Below are 27,136 nucleotides of genomic sequence, written 5' to 3'. Positions count from 1 at the left end.
AACACTACAATCAGAAAGAAATGGCAAGATATATTCCAAGTAATGAAAAACAAAAATCTGAAACCAAGACTACTCTATCCAGCAAGGCTCTCATTTAAAATGGAAGGTGAAATAAGAATGTTTCAGGTAAGAAAATGCTAAAAGAATACATCTCTAAAAAACCAGCCTTGCAAGAGATGGTAAAGAGACTGCTTTAAAAAGATGAAGAGAGAGAGAAAGAGAGAGGGGGAGAGAGACACTCAGGTAAAAAGGGAAACTATGGTAAAGAATAAATACCTATAAATAATATCCTAAATGTAAATAGACTAAATGTTCCAATAAAAGACAGAAGGTTTCTGAATGGATGAGAAAACATGACCCACTTATGTGCTGTCTATGAGAATCCACATCATAACAAAAAAATCTACACAAACTGAAAGTGAAAGGGTAGAAAATTATTTCAAGCAAACAGATATGAAAGAAAAAGCTGGGGTAGCAATACTTATGCCAGACAAAATAGACTTCAAAACAAAGGCCATAAAAAGAGATGAAGATGGATACTACATATTATCTAAGGGAAGCACCCATCAAGAAAAGATATAACTCTTGTAAACATATATGCACTCAACATAGGGGCACCCAAATATATGAGGAAAATCTTGGAGGACTTCAAGAAAGACATCAAGAGCAACACTAATTGTAGAGGATTTTAGCACCGCATTGTCAACAATGGATATATCTTCAAAGCAAAGAATCAACAAGGATATTTTGGCATTGAAGAATACTCTAGATCAAATTGACTTTATTGATATATACAGACATATTCACCCTAAAGCAAAATATACATTCTTTTCAAATATACATCAAACATTTTCAAAGAAAGATCATATGATAGGACACATAACAAGCCTTAAAAATTTTAAGAAATTTGAAATTATATCAAGCATTGTCTCTGACCACAAGGGACTGAAACTAGAAACCATCCTCAAGGAAGAAAACTCAAAACATTCAAATACATGGAGACTAAATAACATGCTACTAAGTAATGAAAGAATTAATAATGAGATCAAGGAAGAGATTAAAAAGTTTCTGGAAACAAATGAAAATGAACACACAACAATCCAAAACCTATGGGACACAGTGAAGGCTATTATGTGAGGGAAGTTCATAATAGTACAGGCATACCTTAAACAACAACAACAACAACAACAACAATAACAACAACAAACCCTCAAATAAATGAATTAACTTACACTTACAAGAAATAGAAGGAAAACAGCAAACAAAGCCCTGTGATAGGTTAAGGAAGAAAATAATCATGATCAGAGCACAATTAAATGACATAGAGACTAAAAGAACAATTCAAAAGATCAATTAATCCAAGATATGGTTCTTTGAAAAGATAAACAAATCAACAAGCCTTTAACCAGACTCATCAAGAATAAAAGAGAGATGACCCAAATAAATAAAAATAGAAACAAAAGAGAAGAAGTTACAGCCAATACCACAGAAATACAAAGGAATCTAAGAAATTATTATGAACAAATATATGCAAAGAAATTTGACAACCTGGGATAAAAAGACAAGTTTCTAGAAAATACAATCTTCCAAAATCGAATCAAAAAGAAGTGGAAAGTCTGAATAAAATTAACAAAACTAGTGATATTGAAGCACTAATCAAAAAACTCCTGGCATACAAAAACCTTCTACTGGATGGTTCACAGGCGACTTTTACCTAACATAGAGAAGAACTAACTCCTATTGTTCTCAAGCTATTCCAAAAAATTCAAGAATAGGGAAGACTACCAAACTATATTTATGAAGCCATTATTAGGCTAATTCCCAAACCAGGTAAAGACACAACCAAGAAACTACTGGCCAATATTACTGATGAACATAGATGCTAAAATCCTTTATAGAATATTGGTAGTCTAGGTCCAGCAATATAATAAAAACATCATACACCATCATCAAGTGGGGTTCATCCCAGGGATGCAAGGATAGCATAATTATTTAAAAATCACTAAACATAAAACACCACATAAACAAAAGGAAGGCAAAAATCATTTTATCATATCAATAGATGTTGAAAAAGCATTAGATGAAATTAACCACCAATTATTGATTTTTTTTTTTAAATTCAGCAAAGTGGGAATAGAAGGACTATTCCTCAATATAATAAAGGTCATATACGAGAAACATACAGCCAACCTCATACTCAATAAGCAAAATTTAAAAGCTATCCACTTAAGATCAGGAACAAGACAAGGGTGTCCACTGTCACTGCATTTATTCAATAGTGTATTGGAACTTTAAGCCAAAGTGGTAAGACAAGAAATAAATAAAAATGTATCTAAATTGGAAAGGAAGAAGTAAAACTGTCATTATTTGCAGATGACAAGATACTGTACATGGAAAATCCTATAGACTCCACCAAAAAACTACTTGACCTAATAAATGAATTTGGCACAACAGCTGTATACAGGGTCAATATGCAGAAATTAAAGGCATTCCTGTATACAAACAATGAAACATCAGAAACAGAAATCAGGGAGAAAAATCTATTTGCTATAGCAAAAATAAAAATAAAGTACCTAGAAATAAACCTAACCAAGGAGGTAAAAGACCTGTAACTCAGAAAACCACACAACATTGAAGAAAGAATTAAGGAAGACACAAACAAATGGAAGCATGTACCATGCTCATGGATGGAAGAATTAACATCATCAAAATGGCCATACTGCCCAAAGCAATCTATAGATTAAATGCAATCCCTATTAGAGTACACATGACATATTTCACAGATATAGAACAAACATTTCAGAAATTCATATAGAACCATAAATGACCCCGAATAGTTGCAGCAATTATAAGAAAGAAGAACAAACCAGGAGGGATCACAATACCTGATATCAAACTGTATTACAAGGCCACTGTAATCAAAAGAGCCTGGTACTGGCATAAAAACAGGCACATAGACCAATGGAACAGAACAGAGAGCCCAGAAATGAACTCAAGTCTTTACGGTCAATTAATATTTTGTTTGCTTTTTTCTTCTGTCGATTATGTTCCAGTTAAAGGTGAGATCATATGGTATTTGTCCCTCACCACATGGCATATTTCACTTAGCAAAATATCACCAGAGACATTGAAATTTAGAACAATGTAACAATAGCCAGAGGAGAGTGGGGAGGGGATAGTGGGGAGAGGGGTCTATAGGAGCTAATATAAAGGACAGAAGGACAAAATCAAGGGGGAGGGTACTGGTGGAGGAGGGAGGTGGGACTGGCTAGGGTGGGGTGGAGGGATGGGGAGAAAATGCAGACAATTGTAACTGAATAAAAAAAAAACATTAAAAAAAGATAGAGGATAAATAAAGAGCTTCCCAGACAAAAGAAGTCTAAAAGAATACACTTCCACCAAACAAGCTCTGTAAGAGATGCCAAAGGGACAGATTTAAGGAAAGGAAGGAAAAGAGAAAGAGAGAGGAACACAGGTATGAAAAAATAGCAGTGAATACCTATCCATAATAACCTTAAAAGTAAATGGATTAAATACTCCAATCAAAGACATAGAATCGCTGAATAGACAAAAAAGGATGACCCACACACATGCTGCCTACATGAGACCCATCTCAGGACAAAAGACTTACAAAGACTGAAAGTGAAGGGCTGGAAACAAATTTCCAAGCAAACGGGCACGAAAAAAAGCAGGGGTAGCAATACTCATATCAGACAAAATAGACTTCAAAGGATGGACCATAAAGAGAGAACCGCAAGGTCACTTCATAATACTCAAAGGAAGAATCCACCAAGAAGACATAAACATTGTAAATATAAATCCACCCAAAATAGGAGCACCCAAATACATAAAGAAAATCTTGGAGGACTTCAAGAAAGATACTGACAGCAACACGATTATAGTAGGAGACAAACAGGTGATAGTCAACATATTGTGGTATTGGCATAAAGGGAAATAGACTAATCGGTTAGAATAAAAGCCAAAATAAACCCTTGCCTACAGAGTCAAATGATTTTCAACAAAGGTGCCAATATCACTTACCAAGGAAGAACAAACAAATGTTGAGAAAAGTGTGCAAAAAATGCCAGATCTTTACACCAAATACAAACATTAATGTAAAATGAATCAAGTACTTCAGTCTAAAACCTAAAAATAAAACTCTTGGAGGAAATATTTAAAAAACCTTCATGGCATTGGATATGGCAATGATTTATTTGATATGTCACCAAAAGAACTCAGGAAAAATGAAGAAAACAGATAAATTACACTACAGAGAAAATCAGGGCACCAAAGACACAATCAACATGATGAAAATGCAACCCATGCCATGGGAGAAATATTTGAAATCATGTATCTGAAGGGTTTAATATGTATAATGTATAAAGAACCCCTTTTTTTATTAAAAACAAAACCTAACAGTGCAATTAAAAACCAAGCAAAGTCTTCAAATAGACATTTCTCTAAAAAGACACCTGACCAAGAAACATATGAATGTTTGCCCAACATTGCTAATTGTTAGGGAAATGTAAATAAAACAAAAAATGAGATATCACTCAACACATTATTTGGTATTACCAAGAAAAAATACATTAAAAAGCACATAAATAAACGTTGGCAAAGATGTGGTGAAATTGGAATCTTCATGTACTTTTGCTTTGGAATATAAAAGTAGTAGAGCCACTGGGGAACTTATGTGGTGGTTCCTCAAAGTATGTGTGTGTGTGTGTATATACATTTGTGTATGTATGTGTGTGTGTATATATATATATATATATATATATATATATATATATATATAGCATTTGATTCAGTATTTCTACTTCTGGGTATATACATAAAAACTTTAAAAATGGTGTCTCAAAGAGAAATTTGTACATTTGTGTCTATAACAGCATTTTTCACAATAACCAAAAGATAGAAATAACCCAAGGTCCTATCAGCAGATAAGCAGAAAAACAAAATGTGATATATTAATACAATGAAATATTACTCATCCTTAAAGCAGATGACATGGGTTGGGCTGGGATGGGATGAGAGAGGGAGAGGAGGAAGAAAGGAAAGGAGACAGGGAGGAAGGAGAGAAGGAAGGGACAGAAGAAGAGGTTCAGAGAAGGAGGAGAGAGGTGAAAAAGATGAGTGAGAGTGAGGAAAACACCAGATTGAATACTAGTTAAGCTATATATTATATGCAAGTTGTTTAGAAAATTTTTTGAATTTTCACAGTCTTACTTTTGTTTTTTAAAATATCTGACTCTAAAGGACACATGGACAAAATCAAGGGGGAGGGTGGAGGTGGGGGAGGGAGGTGGGTTTGGCTGGGGTGGGGTGGAGGAATGGGGAGAAAAGGCATACAACTGTAATTGAATAACAATAAAATTTTTTAAAAAAGAAAAAAGAAAATATATAACTTTTGTTTTTTACATTTTATATTAAAATCAATATGCAATTTATCTGATTTCATTGTAACAAATGAGTCAGTTGTTTCAAGGAAATTTTGTGGTAACATACAAGTATCAAATAGCATAGCAAGATAAAAACATATTTTAAGGTGTTTTTAAGATTACACACAGCTGAATACCAGGAACATATGTCATATTTTCTTCTGTTGTTTGACATAATAGTACAGTTGATATAGCTATCATTATTTGGGTGTTTTAAATTGTATTTGATTGAAATGAATTTACAGAGTTTTACTAACTGAAACAAGAAGTTTAGGGATAAACTAGAGAATTCAAACTACTGCAACCTTATCTGTTTGTAGGTTTTAGTTTAATAAAGTATATTCACTTAAAAAAAAAAAAAGAAATCTTCAAGAAGAGCCTGGTCTCTACAAAGTTATGTAACCACTACAAGTAAAGGTTTCCAAGCATGAACAGAGAAATAATTTGAATATTCCTAGGGCTAGTACTGTAGTTTCTGTCATTGAAAATATAAATAAATAAATAAATATATATATATTTATATATCAAACACCCAAAACACTGAACCAATTGGGAACCTAGACAAATGGGATAATATTCTTAGCAGCCTCTAAAATAGCAATTTTACCAAAGTTAACAGAAATCTCTACCAAGTAACTATGGTGAATAGTTTTCCAGTAAAAGTCAGGGCCGAAAATGCATCAAATATATTAATAATGTCATAATAATTCTTCTTTTCAATTCAGGCACAATTGCTCAAATTCTTATTGAGGCAAACTCATTTCTAATATTTGCATCTTATTCCTGGAACAATTTAGTATTTTATTGCCTCTGTTTACATGAAATGTACTGTAATATAAATGGCTTTCATAAAAGTTGCCAACTTCCAACCACCTGCTGTGTGCTCACAGCAGTAGCAACAATTCTGCTACTGCAGAATAATATTGAATTGCAATATCTACTGTCAGATCCACAAATTGTTCTCTTAGGTTATGTGGTTTGTTGGAATAAGGCCATATTTACTAATTGTCCTTTGCTCGCTCTTAGTCTTCCCAACATTATTTGACTTGATTGATTCCAGCAAGACATGGAACAAGCAGGAATGGAATCCTGTTGGAAATCTCATTCCCCTGCAGTTCACATCAGAGCAAATTTGGAAAGTCTGCAAATGGAAACAGGTCCAATGATACAGAGTTCAGTGTAGAATTGAAATACCCTCCTGACAGTTCAGCTTTTTCTGTGCCATTTTGCCAGCCATGTCTACTTGAAGCTCTTGGAATTGTACTAGAGTTGATAGATAAACTAAGGTGTCAGAAAGAAAAAGGTTTAGGAAGCCCTCAAAATAATTTGGTTCAAGTAAGTACTTGTATGAATAACAAATATTTTCTCTATATACCAAAATATGTTACTATCATTTGGAAGAAATGACAAGAAAAGAATAAAGGATAGCTATATTTGGGGTTTTTTTGCTTTTTGTTGCTGTTTTCATTAAAAGTTTTAAAACATGGATTTTACATTGGTGAACACATAGCTGCAGCTAAATTGCATATGCCCAAAGGGGCCCAATAATAGCCAACACAAAGATTTTAAGCAAGAATATGTACTTAGGTGTTTTGGGGGGTGACCATTAGGAACTGTGGGCAACTGGACAGTATTTGCCCCATTTAAAATATATGCTTGCAGAGAACCAAGATGGCGGCATAGGTAGACACACTGCACCTCCTCGCACAACCAGAACTGACAGAAAATTGAACAGCAAGGAAGTCTGACGCCAAGTAGATAAAAAAGAAACATTCATCCAGACCGGTAGGTGGGGCGGAGACAGGCACCAGGGCAGAGAGGACTCTGTGGCCATGGCAGGACCAAGACTGGTGGAGTGCGGGACTAACAGGGCAGGCAGTCTGACCACTAGCAGACCCTGCGGCCCCACATTCGCACACAGATAAACTGAGAGGGCCAGACTCAGAGTGGCAGAGAATGGGGCAGACAGAGCAGCGGGTGGCACCCTGCAGCCCCACATTCCAGCACAGATAAACCTGGACGAACTACAGGGAGCAACGCAGACCACATAACCCAGGGCTCCAGCATGGGGAAATAAAGCCTTAAACCTCTGATTGAAAACGCCCATGGGGTTTGGGCGGCAGCAGGAGAGACTCCCAGCCTCACAGGAGAGGTCATTGGAGAGACCCACAGGGGCCTAGAGCGTGCACAAGCCCACCCACTCAGGAACCAGCACCAGAGGGGCCCAATTTGATTGTGGGTAGCGGAGTGAAAGACTGAAATTCGGTGGAGAGTGGAGCAGGCGCCATTGCTCCCTCTCGGCCCCTCCCACACATACAGCGTCACAGCACAGCCACTAGAGTTACCCCCACCCCAGTGAACACCTAACGCTCCGCCCCTTTATGTAACAGGCGCACCAAGACCAAAAAAAAAAAAAAAAAAAAAAAAGGTCCCAAATGAAAGAACAGATCAAAGCTCCAGAAAAAATACAACTAAGTAATGAAGAGATAGCCAACCTATCAGATGCACAGTTCAAAACACTGGTAATCAGGAAGCTCACAGAATTGGTTGAATTTGGTCACAAATTAAAGGGAAAAATGAAGGCTATGCTAAGAGAAACAAAGGAAAATGTACAGGGAAGCAATAGTGATGCGAAGAAAACTGGGACGCAAATCAATGGGACCAGAAGGAAGAAAGAAACATCCAACCAGAAAAGAATGAAGAAACAAGAATTCAGAAAAATGAGGAGAGGCTTAGGAACCTCCAGGACATCTTGAAACGTTCCAACATCCGAATTATAGGGGTGCCAGAAGGAGAAGAGGAAGAACAAAAACTTGAAAACTTATTTGAACAAATAATGAAGGAGAACTTCCCTAATATGGCAAAGGAAATAGACTTCCAGGAAGTCCAGGAAGCTCAGAGAGTCCCAAAGAAGCTGGACCCAAGGAGGAACACACCAAGGCACATCATAATTCCATTAGCCAAGATGAAACAGAAGGAGAGAATCTTAGAAGCAGCAAGAGAAAAGGACACAGTTACCTACAAAGGACTTCCCATAAGACTGTCCCTGATTTCTCAAAAGAGACCTTACAGGCAAGAAGGGACTGGCAAGAAGTATTCCAAGTCATGAAAGGCAAGGGCCTACATCCAAGATTACTGTATCCAGCAAAGCTATCATTTAGAATGAAAGGGCAGAGAAAGTGCTTCTCAGATAAGGTCAAGTTAAAGGAGTTCATCATCAATAAATATATCCAAAAAATATATATATGCTTGCTTGTCAGTCCCTGCCCATCCTTACCATGTTAGAGTCAGCCCACTTTCCAGACCCTCTGGTGTTTTTTTTTTTCTTTTTTCTTTCATGAACGGTCATAAATTTAAATTTTTATATAAAATATACCAAATGTACCATAACCTGGATGATGCAGCTTGAGATTGGATTTCTCATGAGCGCAGAGAAGAAAGAACAGCAAAAAATATATTTTCCGGATTGCAGGGTGAGAGGCCTCCAACAATTAAAAAAGGGGGGTGGGGCACATCCTTTCTCTTTTATTAAAATGGTTTGTGTTCTTTCAATCTTCGCATTACCATATTTCATGTTTATTTCTCCATTCACATCATGTTTTGACCCAAGTGATCACTTTCTTCTTCTTACAGACATCAGCTTCACTTGGATTCCGGAATGTTACCTTCTCTTTGTTTCTTCTTCTCCTGTTTGCTGTCCTTCTTAATCTGCTATACTAGATCCCCTCTCCTTCAAAATTCAGTTTCATCTATCATATTTTCTCTCTCTCACTCAAGTTCCATGGCTGTAAATATCATATATATGCCCACAGTCCCAAATGTATACATCCTTTTGCCAATTATATCCCAAATGCTTGCTGTTAATCATTTTGTACTCAATAACTCTATTGGTCATCTCCAATAATAATATACAATTTAACATGTCCAAAATTAACATTTTAATTTTCATCCTAAGTTGTTCTACCATACTAAATGACAACACTCTACCACCCACACACATACACAGAGACACTTGTTTTCTGCATTTCTGCATGGAAAGGTGAGCTACATGAAGATAAGTAGCAGTGTTAAGCTAAATCCATTGTATACCAAATCACTTCCATCTCTTGTCTTTTTGTACCAATGCTTCTCTTTCATGCTCACAATCCAGCTTGACTTCACCTTTTTTGATGTGAGATAAAATAGCTCCCCTCTGAGATAAGTAAATATTTATTTGTTCCTACAATAAATATATTTCTATCATTGAATGCCCAATTTCTTTGCATTTATTTATGTTTCTCACCTCAAAATATGTCATGCTGGCCTAGCTTATATTAGGCAATCAACAATTTCCTATTGAATAAATGATTTTGCAGATATGTGACAAAACCATCAGCTTATCAATAACAGAATCACACACAGGGAACACAAATGTAAAAGTCACATGACAACTCTGATAGATGGGCATAGCAACTTAGAAGTCTATGCACAAGGCAGAGTAGGAAGGCAAGGAGTCTATCCTGTGCCTGAAGATGTAGAGCAAACACAAGCATATATACCTTTCTAGTCCTGCACTTTTACCTCCCCTTGGAGTCTCATAGCAGAGAAGATCATTATTTGAAATAATTGTCCCATGTAAAAATCAGACTATTAAGAATACTTCTGTATTAATTATTTTCCCCTAAAATACAACATAAACCATATTTCCTGAGTGGGGTCTTTTCAAGTAAATACTTTAAAATTAACAAAGGAACATTCATGTAGTATAATAGAAAACACATGGGCCTTGACCAATAAACCTTGGTTGAAAATGCCGGGTCAGCTACTTCTAAATGCTGAATTTTAAAAAGTTGATTAAAATCTCTATACCTCAGTTCCCTTTTTATTCAAAGATGGACAATGATATTTATTAATTAGTTTGCTATGAGTATTAATTTAAATAATGCATCTAAATAGCCTATTAGGAAGAAAATAGTAGACAAATTTACAAATTTAACCATCTTTTACTCCAGTATCGACTGATTTAATGTGGCTTCTCACTTGGCTTAGCTGCTACCACAGATGGAATATTCACTGACCCTCATGGCATGAAAGTCTGCGCATATAGATCTAAGCTCTCTATTCCACTGATATTTTCTATGCACCTATTATGTGCCAGATATATGATTCAGGGTGCTGGGACATGAAAATAGGATCAATTACAAATGTAAAGATCCCAGAGACCTGTGAAGAGTACACATACATACACACACACATAAATATATACATTAAAATTTATTTTCCAATTTTTGTCTATACCATATAAGATAAATGCTATAATTTTCATGTGTCACATAAAATTAAGAATCTAACATTTTATTTTTATTAATTTTTGTGCAACTGCATAGTGACAGGCAGTAGGCTAATAGCTAATGGTGCACAAATCATAGGTATTGGTCTGAAGAAACTGACTTGAATTTTCCTCATTAAAGTTTGTAATATTAAAATGTTATTTTTACTCATGTTTCAATATTTCATTATAATAAAATAAGCACATTACTGAAAAGGGAATAGCTTGTGACAGTGAAGTGTAGCCAATTAAATAATGACTCCCCAAAGATGTTTATATTTTAATCCTTGGTACCTATGAATATATTGCTGTTCATAACAGACTTTGCAAATGTGATTCAATTAAAGCAATTCAGATGGTAGACTATCCTGAATTATTTAGGTGGCCCAACGTAATCATAAGCATTCTTTTAAGAAGCAGGCAACAACATCAGGATCAGAAAAGGCAGCATTATGATGGAAATGGTGATCAGACAGACAGAGAGAGATTTATAGACACTATGCTGCTGGGATGAAGATGGAAGTGACCATGAGTCAAGGAAAGCAGTAGCCCAGAGAAATTGAAAAAGACAAGGACATAAATTGTTCCTGAGAATTTCCAGAAGGAACACAGCTCTGTAGACATCTCAATTTTAGCACTCTAAAACCATTTTAGATTCCTGGTATCCAGAATTGTAAAATAATAAATTGTGTTGTTTTGATTCACTAATTTGTGTTAATTTATAATAGAAGGAACAAGTAATACAGATATATTTGGAGTTTGTCAGTAAATTAGATAGTTTAAGATGTCAAAATATTAAAACCAGTAAGAAACATACTAATGGGTGAACATAGTAAAGAGAGCAGCAACCAATATTATTATCCACATGACATTGTATCTTACATAGGAAACAGAGCTTGCTTCATATTAGTCAAGAGCAAAGTGGAAATAAAAAAATGATTAAAATTATGAGAAAAAACAAAACTCAGTATACTAAATAAAGAAGAAAATCAGTTATTAATAGAAGTTGTTCCCAAAACTTCTCTCACAAAAACAAGAATCACCATGTAACATAAAATTTTTTTAAAAAATCAACCATAAATAAATAATGAACAGTTGATTCCTGTGGAAGTGGAGGCAACCTAAAGAGCATAAACAAAGAAACTACTAGTAAACAAGTGAACAAAACAACTTATCCCAGAAAAAAATGATTTTTTTCTTTAATTAAATAAGAACAATTCAAAATTTAAAGAGAATATTGAAGAGCACAACTATACAGAAAAAATTAATTATTTGAACCTAAATTTTAGGGAAAAGTAGAAAATTAGCAAAATAAAGGTAAAAAAATACAGGAATTATGGAATAATAGTTAACATAAAGGTAATCAGTCCAGGAGTCCCAATATTCTTCTACAAGGAGCTGCATAGAAAGAAATCAGATAAAGGGAGGAAGAAAATATCAAAAAGTAATGGAAGAACATTTTCCCAGAGCTGAAGAAAAACATGAGTTTTCATATGAAGTTACCATCTAGTACCAAGTGGAATTAATTTAAAAATACCCTACTTACCCCAGGATTAATCAAAATATCCTATACATGTCCAAAGTATTTTTAAAACATTAAAAGTAAAGAGCACAAGGAAGATTGGGAAGAAAGGAAGAATGGAGGGAAAAGTAAAAAGAAAGAGAAAGAGAAAGATTTGATGTTAAATTCCTTATTAACAATATTGGATGACAGAAACAAATAATGTAGTCTTGAAAATTCTTGAGGGAAAATATATTAAACACACAATTCAATACCAGACAAAATATTAGATAATGGTGGTGGGGCAATGTTAAAGTTATTTTCAAAAATGTTATAAGAATTTACACAATATGTTTTCCATGTAATTTTCTAAAGAAATTGCTATATCCTGGTCAAAACCAAAACATAACAACAACAAAATAATAAAGTGTGTCAAGACCAAGAGAAAGGTAGACATGGGAAATAAAAAATTGGAATTTATCCAAAAGTCTAGTCTGAAGAGAGGGCAGAGTGAACACTAATCAGGAGGCTTAGGAAAAAGACAGTACAAATTAGATCAAGAGTCTCTTGACTCTGATGAGAAAGTCTCCAGCTAAAATGAAATAGATGGAATCCAAATCTGTAATGAAGATCTGCATGGTGTGCTTTGATATGGTAAAAATGAAATAGTATTTCTCTATCAAAATTTGATTTAAATATATAGAAACTCCAGAAAGATACCTAAACTCTTCAAGAAATGGAAAATCTGAACATAAAGCAAACCACAGCACCTACAGAAAGAAAAGACCGGAGTTATTACGGTTATAGAACATACACTCTAAAAACACGGTTGACAGAATTTGGGAATATGCAGCAGGGGAGGAAAGTGTAAGGAAGGTTTTGGATTTCTGTTATGTTTACATTGGCAAGTAGTGACCTATGACTATAACTCAAGGAAAGATTAAAAAATAACTAAAAGATCCACTCATTTACTTATGGGCATGTAGGCTGTTTCAGCACTTGGCTATTGTAAATTGTCCTGCTATAAACATTGGGGTGCACAGGTTCTTTTACACTGGTGTTTCAGGATTCTTAGGGTATACTCCCAACAGTGGAATTTCTGGGTCAAAAGGCAATTCTATTTTTACTGTTTTAGTAAATTCCACACTGTTTCCACAGTGGCTATATCAGTTTGCAGAAAAAACTGTACTACACTTACACAATGAAATACTACACACTGAGAACCAAGATGGCGGCGTAGGCAGACACACTGCGCCTCCTCGCACAACCAGAACTGACAGAAATTCAAATGGCAAGGAAGTCCGACACCAAGAAGATAAAAAAGAAACATACATCCAGACCGATTCCACAGCCACGGTGGCAGGGAAGATGGAGGCGAGATAGGGGGGAGTGGAGTCCAGTTCCCCTCAACTCCAGTGAAATACCTAGCTGATCTGGGGAGCAGAGTGAATAGCCAACAGTATTCCAGCATATATGAAGATCAGAGACCAAAGATAGAGGACATTGAAAGATCAGACGGTGAGACAAGAAAACCTGGAGTGCTGAAAAGACCAGAGTTAGACTGTGTTACACCCATAAACGTCAGCTCAAGACCAGTGAGCACAGGAGATTAAGGAGACAGCACCACTGAATCCCATTGGCATTCTACCATAGAAGTTCATACCATAAACCCAGGGAGTCAGAATAGAGCAATTTAAGAAGCAGAGGCTAACAGGAAGAGTCTCACAAACCATGGGAAGACAAAGAAACAATTGTGGGGAACCGTTCCAAGTGTGGGAAATGTGGCTCAGCCCCCACTTGGAAAACCAGTGGGGAGTGAAGTAGGTGGGCAGGACCCATGTCCATGGATAAGTTCTCCAGTGGGAAATCAGGCCTGCATTGTACTTAGACTGCTATGAGACTTGCTCTTGCTAAAAAACTCCCTCACCCTGAATTGAGGAAGCAAATGTTTACTGAGTATCTTTATCTTCCCAGAATCTGGGCTAGACCCCCCAGGTATGGGACAAAGACTTTTCGACCATTTCGCCTTTTACATTGCAAATATCCTCCTTTGATGTACTCAGTGACTTCCTTTCCTGTGTCTGCAAAGATAACCACCCGAAACAAACCTATGAATAATAAATGAGGACCATCTTTGATGTAGGAGGCCTAGAAAAATAATAAAGCCTGTCCAGGCGGGGGTGAAGGGGTCTCTCTCTAACTTGGAGAGTGGCCACGTAGCCCCTTTTCCCCCACCGGATTTCTATAGTCTGTGTGTATGTGTGTTTGAATACTGAAACCTCAACAGCAGATCTTGCAGGACGAGATCTGTATCAAACAATCCCCAAATGAAAGGAAAGGAGGAAGCCACAGAAAGAATGCTAACTGAAAAAGAGGCAAGTCAACTATCAGATACCCAGTTCAAAGCAATGGTTATCAGGAAGCTCACTGAGCTCACTGAGCTCACACAGAACTACCAGAAACTACAATGAACTCACTGCAAACTATATCAACATGAAAAAGGAAATAGAAACTATCAACAAGGGCCAAGAGGAAATGAAGAATACAATTTCTGAATTGAAGAACACAGTAGAAGGAATGAAAAGCAGACATGATGAAGCAGAGGATCTGATCATTGAGCTGGAGGACAAAGTAGAAAAAAACACACAGAAAGAGAAAGAAAAGGAAAAGAGGCTCAGAAAGAATGAAGAGGTAATAAGGGAAATGCAGGACAATATGAAACGTAACAAAATCCGTATAATAAGAATAGCAGAAGGAGAAGAAGAAGAGGAAGGGATAGAAAACCTGTTTGAAAAAATAATGATGGAAAATTTCCCAAATCTGAGGAGATAAAAAGTCACCCAAATCCAGGAAGCACAGAGTCCCAAGCAATAGTAATCCAAAATGACCCACTGCAAGACACATCATAATTAAAATGGCAAATCTCCAAGACAAAGAGAGGATCTTAAAGGCACAAGGGAGAAAAAGGAAGTAACATACAAGGGAGCCCCAATAAGGTTAGCAACTGACTTCTCAATGGAAACGCTCCAAGCCAGAAGAGAATGGCAAAAAATATTCCAAGTAATGAGAAGCAGAGGCCTGCAACTAAGACTACTTTACCCAGCAAGGCTCTCAATCAAGATAGAAGGCCAAATAAAGAGTTTCCCAAACAAAAGAATTCTAAAAGAATACATTTCCACCAAACAAGCTGTGCAAGAGATGCTAAAGGGACTGCTTTAAGAAAAGGAAGGAAAAGAGAAAGAGAGAGGAACACAGGTACGAAAAAAAGGCAATAAATAACTACCTATTGATAATAACCTAAAATGTAAATGGACTAAATGCTCCAATCAAAAGACATAGAATAGCTGAATGGATAAGAAAACATGAACCACACATATGCTACCTACAAGAGATCCATCTCAGGACAAAAGACTTACACAGACTGAAAGTGAAGGCCTGGAAACAAATTTTCCAAGCAAACGGAGAGGAAAAAAAAGCAGGGGTAGCAATACTCATATCAGAAAAAATAGACTTCCAAAGAAGGGCCATAAAGACAGACCCAGAAGGTCACATCATAATACTCAAAGGAAGAATCCACCAAGAAGACATAAACATTGTAAATATATATGCAGCCCACATAGGAGCACTGAAATACATAAAGAAAATGTTGGAGGACTTCAAGAAAGATATTGACAGCAACAAAATTATAGTAGGGGACTTTAACACCATACTGTCAAAAATGGAAAGGTCTTCCAAACAAAATATCAACAAGGATACTGTGTCACTTAACAATACCCTAGAAGAAATGGACTTAACTGATATATATAGAGCGTTTCATCCAAAAGAAGCAAAATACACATTCTTTTCAAGTGTACATGGAACTTTTTCAAAGATATACCACATGATAGGACACAAAGCAAGCCTCAACAAATTCAGGAAAATTGAAATCAATCAAGCATTTTCTCTGACCACAAAGGACTGAAACTAGAAACCAACCCCAAAGGAAAAAACCCAAAACACTCAAAATCTTGGAGACTGAATAGCATGCTATTAAGCAATGAATGGGTCAAGAACAAGATTAGAGAAGAAATTGAAAACTTTCTGGAAAAAAATGAAAATGAACTCACAACAACCCAAAACCTATGGGACACAGCAAAGGCAGTCCTGAGAGGGAAGTTCATAGCAATACAGGCCTACCTTAAAAAGATAGAAACATTTCAAAAAAACAACCTACCCCTACTCCTACAAGAATTCGAGGAACAGCAATGAAGACAGCCCAGAGCAAGCAGAAGGAAGGAAATAACCAAGATCACAGCAGAGTTAAATGACATAGAGACTAAAAGCACAATTCTAAGGATCAATGAATCCAGGAGCTGGTTCTTTAAAACGATAAACAAAATCGACAAGCCTTTAAGTAGGCTCATCAAGACAAAAAGAGAGAGGATCCAAATAAACACAATTAAAAATGAAAGAGGAGAGATTACAACTGATACCACAGAAATACAAAGGATTGTAAGAAATTACTATGAAGAACTGTATGCCAAGAAGTTTGAAAACCTAGGTGAAATGGACACATTTCCAGAAAAATATAATCTTCCAAAACTGAATGAAGAAGAAGCAGAAAACCTGAACAGACCAATAACAGCAGACGAAATTGAAGCAGTCATCAAAAAACTCCCAACACACAAAAGCCCTGGACCAGATGGTTTCACAGGATAATTCTACAAAGCATTTAATAAAGAGCTAACCCCCATCCTTCACAGACTATTCGAAAAAATCCAAACTGATGGAAGAGTCCCAAACTCTTTTTATGAAGCCAGCATCATCCTAATCCCAAAACCGGATAAAGACACAATGAAGAAAGAAAATTCAGTCCAATATCACTGATGAACATAGATGCTAAAATTCTCAACAAAATATTGGTAAACGGCATCCAGGAATACATTAAAAAGATCATACACCATGACCAGGTGGGATTCATCCCAGGGATGCAAGGATGGTACAATATTCGCAAATGAATAAACATAATACATCACATGAATAACTGCAAAGACAAAAATCACATGATCATATCAATAAATGTGGAAAAAGCATTTGATAAGATACAACACCCATTTCTGATACACACACTCAGCAAAGTGGGAATAGAGTGAGCATTCCTCAACATCATGAAGGTCATATATGACAGACCTACAGCCAATATCATACTCAATGGGCAAAAACTTAGAGGTTTCCCACTAAGATCAGGAACTAGACAAGGATGCCCTCTCTCACCACTCCTATTCAACATAGTATTGGAAGTCCTAGCCACAGCAATCAGACAAGAAAAAGCAATCAAAGGCATCCAAATTGGAAAGGAGGAAATGAAACTGTCACCTTTTGCAGATGACATGATAGTGTACATGGAAAATCCTCAGAAAACTACACAACACTGAAGAAAGAAATTAAGGAAGACACAAACAAATGGGAGCATGTGCCATGCTCATGGATTGGAAGAATTAACATCATCAAAATGGCCATACTACCCAAAGCAATTTATAGATTCAATTAGAGTACCCATGACATATTTCGCAGATATAGAACAAACATTTCAGAAATTTATATGGAACCATAAATGACCCTGAATAGCTGCAGCAATTTTGAGAAAGAAGAACAAAGCAGGAGGGATCACAGTACCTGATATCAAACTGTATTACAAGGCCACTATCATCAAAACAGCCTGGTACTGGCATAAAAACAGGCACATAGAACAATGGAACAGAATAGAGAGCCTAGAAATAAACTCAAGTCTCTACGGTCAATTAATATTTGACAAAGGATGCTGGAGCATAAAATGGAGCAAAAACAGCCTCTTCAACAGGTGTTGTTGGGAGATCTGGACAGCTACATGCAAAAAAATGAAACTCGATCACCAACTTACACCATACACGAAAATAAACTCAAAATGGATAAAAGACTTAAATATAAGTTGTAACACCATAAAAGTCCTTGAGGAAAACATTGGCAGGGAAATCTCAAGACATTCCTCGTAGCAACATCCTCACAGACATGTCCCCTAAAGCAAGGGACATAAAGGAAAGAATAAACAAATGGAACCTCCTCTAAATAAAAACCTTCTGCATGGCTAAAGAAAACAGCACCAAATTACAAAGAGAACCAACAGTATGGGAAAACATATTTGCTAATGATACCTCAGACAAGGTCCTGATCTCCAAAATATATAAAGAACTCACATGACTGCACTCCGGGAAGACAAACAACCCAATTAAAAAATGGTCAAAGGACTTGAACAGACCGTTCTCCAAGGAAGACATGTAGAGGGCCCAGAGACATATGAAAAGATTCTCAGTATCACTGGGCATCAGAGAGATGCCAATTAAAACCACAGTGAGGTACCATCTCACACCATTCTGAGTGGCCAACATAAACAAATCCACAAGCAAATATTGGAGAGGATGTGGAGAAAAGGGAACCCTAGTGCACTGTTGGTGGGAATGCAGACTGGTGAGTCCACTGTGGAAAACAGTATGGAATTTCCTCAGAAAACTAAAAATGGAACTGCCCTTTAACCCAGCAATTCTGCTGCTGGGATTATACCCTAAGGAACCTGAAACACCAATCCAAAAGAACCTGTGCACTCCAATATTCATAGTAGCACAATTTACAATAGCCAAGTACTGGAAGCAACCGAAGTGCCCATCAGCAAATGAGTGGATCAAAACCATGGTATATGTACACAATTGAATTCTATGCAGCAGAGAGAAAGAAGGAGCTTATACCCTTTGTTACAGCATGGATGGAACTGAAGAGCATTATGCTAAGTGAAATAAGCCAGGCGGTGAGGGACAAATACCATATGATCTCACCTTTACCTGGAACATAAGAAATAGAAGAAAAAAGCAAACAAAATATAACCAGAGATATTGAAGTTAAGAACAATCTAACAATAGCCAGGGGGGAGTGAGGTAGGGACAGTGGGAAGAAGGGATTACAGGAACTACTATAAAGAACACACGAACAAAATCAAGGGGGAGAGTGGAGGTGGGGGAGGGAGGTGGGTTCAGCTGGGGTGGGTTGGAGGGATGGGGAGAAAAGGCATACAACTGTAATTGAATAACAATAAAAATTTAAAAAAAAAAAGAAATACTACACACTGGAAAGGAAGAAGGAACCCTGTCTTTTGCAACAGTATGGGTGGAACTGGAGAGTATTATGTTAAGTGAATAAGCCAGGTGGTGAAAGAGAAATACCATGTGACTTCGCCTAGAAGTGGAACCTAATCAACAAAACAAAAAAGCAAGCAAAATATAACCAGAGACATGAAAATAAATCAGAGCCCAGCTGAAACAAGTTCTGCCGCATAGTGTCAGCCCCTGCATAGCAAATCCTACACTGTGGCTTCAGTCAATATTCCTGACCAATCTGCCTAGGGATAAATTCCTATCATTGACATGTCAACAGCAATCAAGTCTCAACTACAACATGAGGGTGTACACAGCCCACATGGGGAGTGGGAGTACCTAGAGCACCAATCTTGGTCAACCAGGGAAGCCAAACCACTGACTCCAATAGAGCAACTACTACTAAATAAGGCCACTCTACCAAGATCAAGAAACACAGCAGCTGTACCTAATAAAAAGGAACAAGTACAGGGAAGCTGCCAAAATTAGGAGACAAAGAAATGTGTCCCAAATGAACTGAAGAGAATTCCAGAAAAATAACTACACAAAATGGAGACAAGCAATTTGCAAGATGCAGAATTCAAAACATTGGTCATAAGAATACTCAAAAAATGTAGTGGGGAAAATAGATGGACTCAATGAAAACTTCAACAAAGAAGTAGGAAACAATGAAGTAGAGATAGATAACATAAAAAGAACCAGCGAGAAATGCAATACAATAGCTGAATACAATAACAAATGAAGAATACATTATAAAGTATCAATAGTGAAGCAGATAAAACACAGGATCAAATCAGCAATTTGCAAGATAAAGAAACAAGAAACACCCAATCAGAACTACAAAAAGGAAAAAGAATCCAAGAACATAAGGATTGTATAAGAAGCTTCTGGGACAACTTCAAGTATACCAACATTCACATAGTGGGGGTCCTGGAAGAGAAGAGAGAGAGCATAAGGAATTGAAAACCTATTTGAAAAAATAATGATGGAAAACTTATTTAACCTGATGAAGGAAATACACATAAGACAGAGAGTCCCAACCAAGATAAACCTAGAGATCCACACCAAGACACATTATAATTAAAATGTCAAATGTTAAATACAAAGCAAGAATCTTAAGAATGTGCATGCAGTGGATTGATAAGAACGATTCTCATTATGGTTTCCAGTGGTGGTTTTCAATTGTTGATGTCATGGGCTCACTTTTTTTAACGTTCCACCTAATATCCTTCCTTTTCTTCACAATAACAAAACTCCTCCACCCACTCACCTCTCATATGCATTTCAAACACAGATTGCATTTGCTGGTGGTGGCTAGTGAGAGATAACTAAGTCTGATTTGAGGCAGGGGTTGGAACTTGTGTTAACCCTTATATCATTATCCCATTAACATTTCCTTTTATACACATCATTAACTAATGATGTCTTCTTGTGAACACAGGCAATGCATACAAAAAAAAAAAACTGCATACGAAAATATCACTGAGCAGAAAAATAGAAGAAACCTGAATAGCCGATACTATCATGAAATCTATATTCCTTCTGAATTTGTGGTATTTGTGTTTTTTATGTTAGAAAAAATGCTCTATTGTTTAGTGCAGGCTAACTAAATTCTTATTTGATAAACTGAATGATGCTAAAGTTTGCAAACATATACTTGTAAAAACAAAATGAATCAATTTATTCATAAAATAATGCCACTCTCACCTGCCTTCTAATAAATTTTCTTACACAGAAAATATGGGCTTACAAGTAAAATTTTCTTGACTAAGCACAAGGAAATTTTCTATAGTTATGAGAAACATTGTCCATTGCTTTATCATCACCAAATGTGTCATAACAGGAAAACAAAGGTTGAGGTTTATGTTTTGTCAAAAAGAAATTCTCAAAAAAATTTTATGTGGAATAGTGTATTCCATTACTACAGAAACACCCTTAAAATGGACCATTGGAACACTCCGCAGCAGACTTGGACTGAATGAAATTGCAGAAACAGAGGACTTTGGGGAGAAAATTCCCATGAAGAGTGAAATAAATGAGACAAGGATACGGCTACAAATACGAGGGAGGGACATGATTTTTCCCACTCACAGTGTGGCCTAGTGCAAACTTTATATGTCAGTCTTCATGAAATTTTATTATACTTAGAGAATATAATTCTGCCACATAACTGGTTTCTGAAAATTAAGTGCCTTTTAAAATATGAGGCATGGCAGAGATAGTCTGATGAAGGTTTTTATCTGTAAGCTCCAATTGAACTAGAATTGGAAGACTGACTGGCTTCAAGACCTTTTAGTGAGTTTATCTTCCATTACCTATGACACATAAGAATTCTTTATTTAAAAAAAAATTATTGTTCTTTAGTTACAGTTGTCCCTATGTTTCACCCATGACTCTCCCCTACCCTACCCACCCCACTACTTACCACCAGGAGGATGGAAAATTTGATTTCATTGTAAAAAATAAAAAAGCTTTTGCTTATCATTAGAATGTCCAACATTGTATTAAACAAAACCATTCTTTCACTTCATCTCTTATTATCAGCAAACTACTTTTGTTTCAGTTTTATCAGGATAGTCTCATCATCCTGGAACATCCTGTATATTTATACATCACTGTCTTTGTTTGAAGTGTTATCACCACCTGGCTTTCCCCTTCAACTTGATCAAGCATTATTTTCCCCTTATGACTTGAATTAAACTTCACAAACTTCATGATATACTACAATCAATCATCATTATTAATACACTATTTTGGAACATTAGCTAGGATCAGGTGCTGAATAGACACCAGGGACTGAAAAAGAAGCAGGTACTTACACTTTAAATTCTGACAAGTTATTTTATAACACATCAGTTTTCTTACTGAAAACAACTAAAAAATCTGTAATAACAATTGTCAAAATTTTGTAAAATATCAGAGAGCTCTTTTGATATGGAGTTACATTACTTACATACAGGGTCTCACTTCAATGACACATGGTATATTTAATTCATAATAATAGAATTCTACACAAAATTGAATTTAATGAAGGAATGCACCTTACAGAAATAAAATGTAGCAGCAGGTCCCTGATCATGAGACCTATTAGTCATATCATTATTTAGAATCTTCCATTAGATGTAGTTTTGAACAGATGCTTAAAAATGTAGTTGAAACGTTCATTCAGAAACAAAATCCCATTAGGATGGTCTGTCATCCTTCAGAACATAATAAAGAAAGACATTGAATAAACAACCAAAACAACAAAAACTGTCAATACATCAGCCGTAAGGTTTTTAACAGCTTAATTGAGAAATATTTCACATACCATAACATTCAGCTGAGTCTACAATTCAATGTTTTAGCATAGTCATAGAATTGTGCAAGCATCATTATACTCAATTTAATAATATTTTCATTGCAGCAAAGAGAAACCTTATACCCTTTGCCATTATCTTTCAATTCATTATTTTTCACATCTCTAAGTGACAACTAATTTATTTTTAATCTCTACAGATTTGCCTATTCTAAACATTTTATATAAATTGAGTCATACAATATGTGGTACTTGTGACTAGCTGCTTTAACTTGACATGTTTTCCAGATCCATCCTTGTTGTTGTACGTATCTCCATTCTTATTTATCAAATAATATTCTATATGGTGGCTGTACCACTTCTTAATTACCTATTCATCAGATGATGGGCATTCGTTTTTTTTTCTTCTAATTTTTGGCTATTATGAAAAATGCTTTTATGAAAATGTGTGTACAAGTTTTTGTGTGGACACATATTTTTAGTTCCCTTCAGTGTATACCTAGAAGTGAAATTGCTGAACCATATGATAACTTTATGTTAACCATATGAAGAATTACAGGACAAATTTATAAAATGATTGTGCTAATTTACATTCCTACTAAGAGTATATGAGCATTCCCTTTTTTTCACATCTTTGCCAACAGATTTTCTGTGGCTTTGATTATAACCATGTTCATAAGTATACAATGGCATCTCATTGCTGTTGTTTTTTTATTTGCAATTCCCTGATGACTGATAATATTTAGCATTATTTTATGTCTTTAGAGCCCTTTGCATATCTTCTTCGAATATATGTCTCTTCAGACACTTTGCCTAGTTTTAAAATTGAATCATTTGTCTTTCTATTATCATTGAGTTGTATCATTCATTCTTTATATAGTCTAGAAACAAGTCCCTTGTCAGATACATAATTTTCAAAAATGTTCTCTCATTCTGTGGTTTGTCTTTTAATTGTGCTAATGATGTCATTTTAAAAACAGATTATAATATTGATAGTGCCATATTTTCCTCCTTTTTCTTTTGTTACTTATATTTTGTTACTTATTTTGGTTTTATATCTAAAAATTATATTGTCTCAATCAAGGTCAAAAAGATTGATACATGTCTTCTTGTAAGAGTTTTATAATTTTAGCTTGTATATTTAGGTCTTTGAGTTAATTTTTCTATGTAAAAACAGGAGTCCATCACATATTTTTGCATGTGAACATCCAGCACCAATTCTGGAAAATACTATTTTCCCCATGTAACTGTCTTGGCACTTTTGTCAAAACAGAATTGACATCAGTGAGGGGATGTATTTCTGGGCTCCCTATTCTCTTTCATTAATTGATATGCCTACCACTGCCTGTGCTACATTGTTTCCATTACTGTAGCTTTTTGTTATTCTGAATTCAGCAAGTAATTTTGCATTTACAATGTTGTACATTTCCCAAAGAAATCAGCTTTCCCTTTGATAGAGATTGCACTGAAAGTGTTGATCAATTGAGACAGTATCACTGTGGTAACAATATGAAATTTTCCAACCCATGAATGAGATATCTTTCATTTATTTTGATATTCATTAATTTCTTTCAACAATGTTTTATAATTTTCAGAATGTTTTGTATTTTTGTTAAATATACTTAAGTATCTTATTATTTTCAATACTATTTAAAATAAATTTTTTTATTTAAATCATTTTTGTTTTGCTAATTGTTACTGTACAGAAATATAATTGATATTCATATATTAATCTTTTAACCTGCTTGCAGTATTAAGAAACTAATTCATTAGTTACAATAGTTCTTATTAGATTCCTAATTGCTTTACATAAAATATCACACCATATGCAAATATAGTTTTATTTTCTCCTTTTAAATCAGACAAATTTCTTTGACTAAAATCTCTTATTCAATCTTCATTAGAAGTAGAAAGAGTAGAGACTCTTGTCTTATTTCTGATTTTAGGGAGAAAGAATTCAGTCTTTCACTATTTTTTTATTGTTGTTCAAGTACAGTTCTCTCCATTTTCCTGCCACGACTTTCTCCCAACCAACCCACCCCCACCTCCCACCCTCAATCTTAACCCCCTTTAGCTTTGTCCATGGGTCCTTTATATATGTTCTTCAATGACCCTTCCACTTCTTTCCCTCTGTTATCCACCCTCTCCCCTCTGGTTACTGTCAGTTTGTTCAGTAAATAAGTGAAACAAAAAACAATGGTGCATTCACACAATGGAATACTATGCCAGAGAAAGAAAGGAGCTCTTACTCTTCACAACAGCATGGATGGAACTGGAGAGGATTACATTAAGTGAAATAAGCCAGGTGGTAAAAGACAAACACTATATGATCTCACCTAAGTGGAACCTAAGAAAAAAACAAAACAAAACAAACAAACAAACAAAAGCAATGAAAACATAACCAGAGACATTGAAATAAAGTCTTTCACTATTAATGGGGAGGTTAATTGTGAGTTTTTCAAAGATATCCCCTACTAGATTGAGGAAGTTCTCACCTATTCTTAATTTTCTCAGTATATTTATCATGGAATAATGTGTATTTTGTCAAATACTTTTTCTATATTCACTAAGATAATAATAATATATATTTCTTTTTATTCTTTATTTGTAAGATTTTACAGTAATAGATTTTCAATATTGAGCTAAGTTGTGTTTCTAAAATAAATCCGACTTGGGAGAGAGAAGATGCCGGCGAGATAGGTGGAAGTGGAGTTAACTTCTCCCTGCACCTGAGTGAAACACCTACCCACTCTACTGAGAAACAAAGCAAATAGCCAAAAGCAGCCCAGCGTTTATGAAGATAGGAGACCAAAAAGTACAGAGGACACTGAGAAAACAGAAGGTAAGGGGATTGCTTCAAGACAAAAAGGTCCCTGGGACCAACGTGGGAACCAGGGCAGCTGCAGCCCTAGGCCCGCCAGTGCAGGGCCCGCCACAGGACTCCTGGGAGAGAGCCAGGTTAATGGCCCCCTCAGCTGCCAAACAAGGCTTGAGCAACACTGTGACAGGCCTGGTTGCCTAAAGTCGCAGGGAGGGGAATAAGGCCAAAGTGGAAAACCCAGGGAGACCACAGGAACTGGCTGAGGAGAGTTGAAAGTGGGGCCACTTGGAATCCTGACCCAGACAGCCCACAGCCTAGCTGGAGAGTGGGCTGTGTGAAGGTCAGGCCTTTCCTTCTATGGAGGGAACCACAGGATCCAGCAGGAGGATTTTTCCCAAAAAGGAAAAAAATCTCTGGAGCACTTTGGGGAATTCCCCTGCAGCAACAGCTCCAGTCTGCTCTCCACCCCACCACCCTTTCGGGGGACTGTGAGCACCTCATCTCGGAGGGAGCTGAGAATACAGGCACCACCCTGGGCAGGGTGCCCAGGAACGAGGAGTGAGCCCATCCACCAGGGAGTGCGTGCACCTCATCTTGGAGGGAGCTGAGACTACAGGCATCAACCGGAGGAGGGAGCCCATCCACCCATCCACAGGGGAGTGTGCGCACCTCATTTCAGAAGGAGCTGAGACAACAGGCACCACCCGGGGCAGGGTGCCCAGCAACTAGGAGTGTGCCCAGCTACCTGGGAGTGCCCGCACCTCATCTTGGAGGGAGCTGAGACTACAGGAACCACCGAGGTAAGAGTGCCCAGCGAATGGGAGTGTCTGCACTTCATCTTGGAGGTAACTGAGACCACAGGAACCAGGGAGAGGGCAACTCAAGTAAAGCTCTGCACGCACACCCATAGCCTTGAGAAGATCTACCATAAAAAAAGAGTGGGTAGAAGCTGGGAACAACAGGATTCCTCCTTGAAGAGGAAACCCACCAACAACAGATAACAACAGAAGAAAGTTAAGGAGGGGGCGGAAGTCACACTAACTCAAATCAGGACCTATCTGGAGATACAACTAAATAGTGAGAACAAACAACTGAACAAGAGCAAGAGAAAAGCCTCAAAACCTTGTAAACACAGAAGAACCAGCTCCAAAACAACCTGCCCACACGTGCACAACAGAAGACAAGAGGTGGGGGACAGACTGACCCTCCGATAACCAGCTCATGGGAAAGACCCACCAAAGAAAGACCCAACATGAACCAAAAACCAAAGACATACACAGAGCCAAAAGAAACCATAGCCCAAGATCAGTAAGATCAGAAGATCAAGGAGACTGCACAAAATCGCATAGGTATTCAATCACAGAAGTTTACACCAAAAAATCAGGGTGTCAGAACAGAGCAATTTAAGAAGCAGAGACTACAGGAAGAATCTCAGAAACAATGGTAAGACAAAGAAACAATCCCCAAATGAAAAGAAAGGGGGAATTCTCAGAAACAATGCTAAATGAAAAAGAGGAAAGTGAACTATCGCATCCTGAGTTCAAGGAATTGGTTATGAGGAAGCTTAAGGAGCTCACACAAAATGACCAAAAAATACAGGGAAACTA

Source organism: Desmodus rotundus, chromosome 2, assembly GCF_022682495.2.
Source record: "Desmodus rotundus isolate HL8 chromosome 2, HLdesRot8A.1, whole genome shotgun sequence".
NCBI lineage: Eukaryota > Metazoa > Chordata > Mammalia > Chiroptera > Phyllostomidae > Desmodus > Desmodus rotundus.
Note: the sequence above shows the minus strand (reverse complement) of the source record.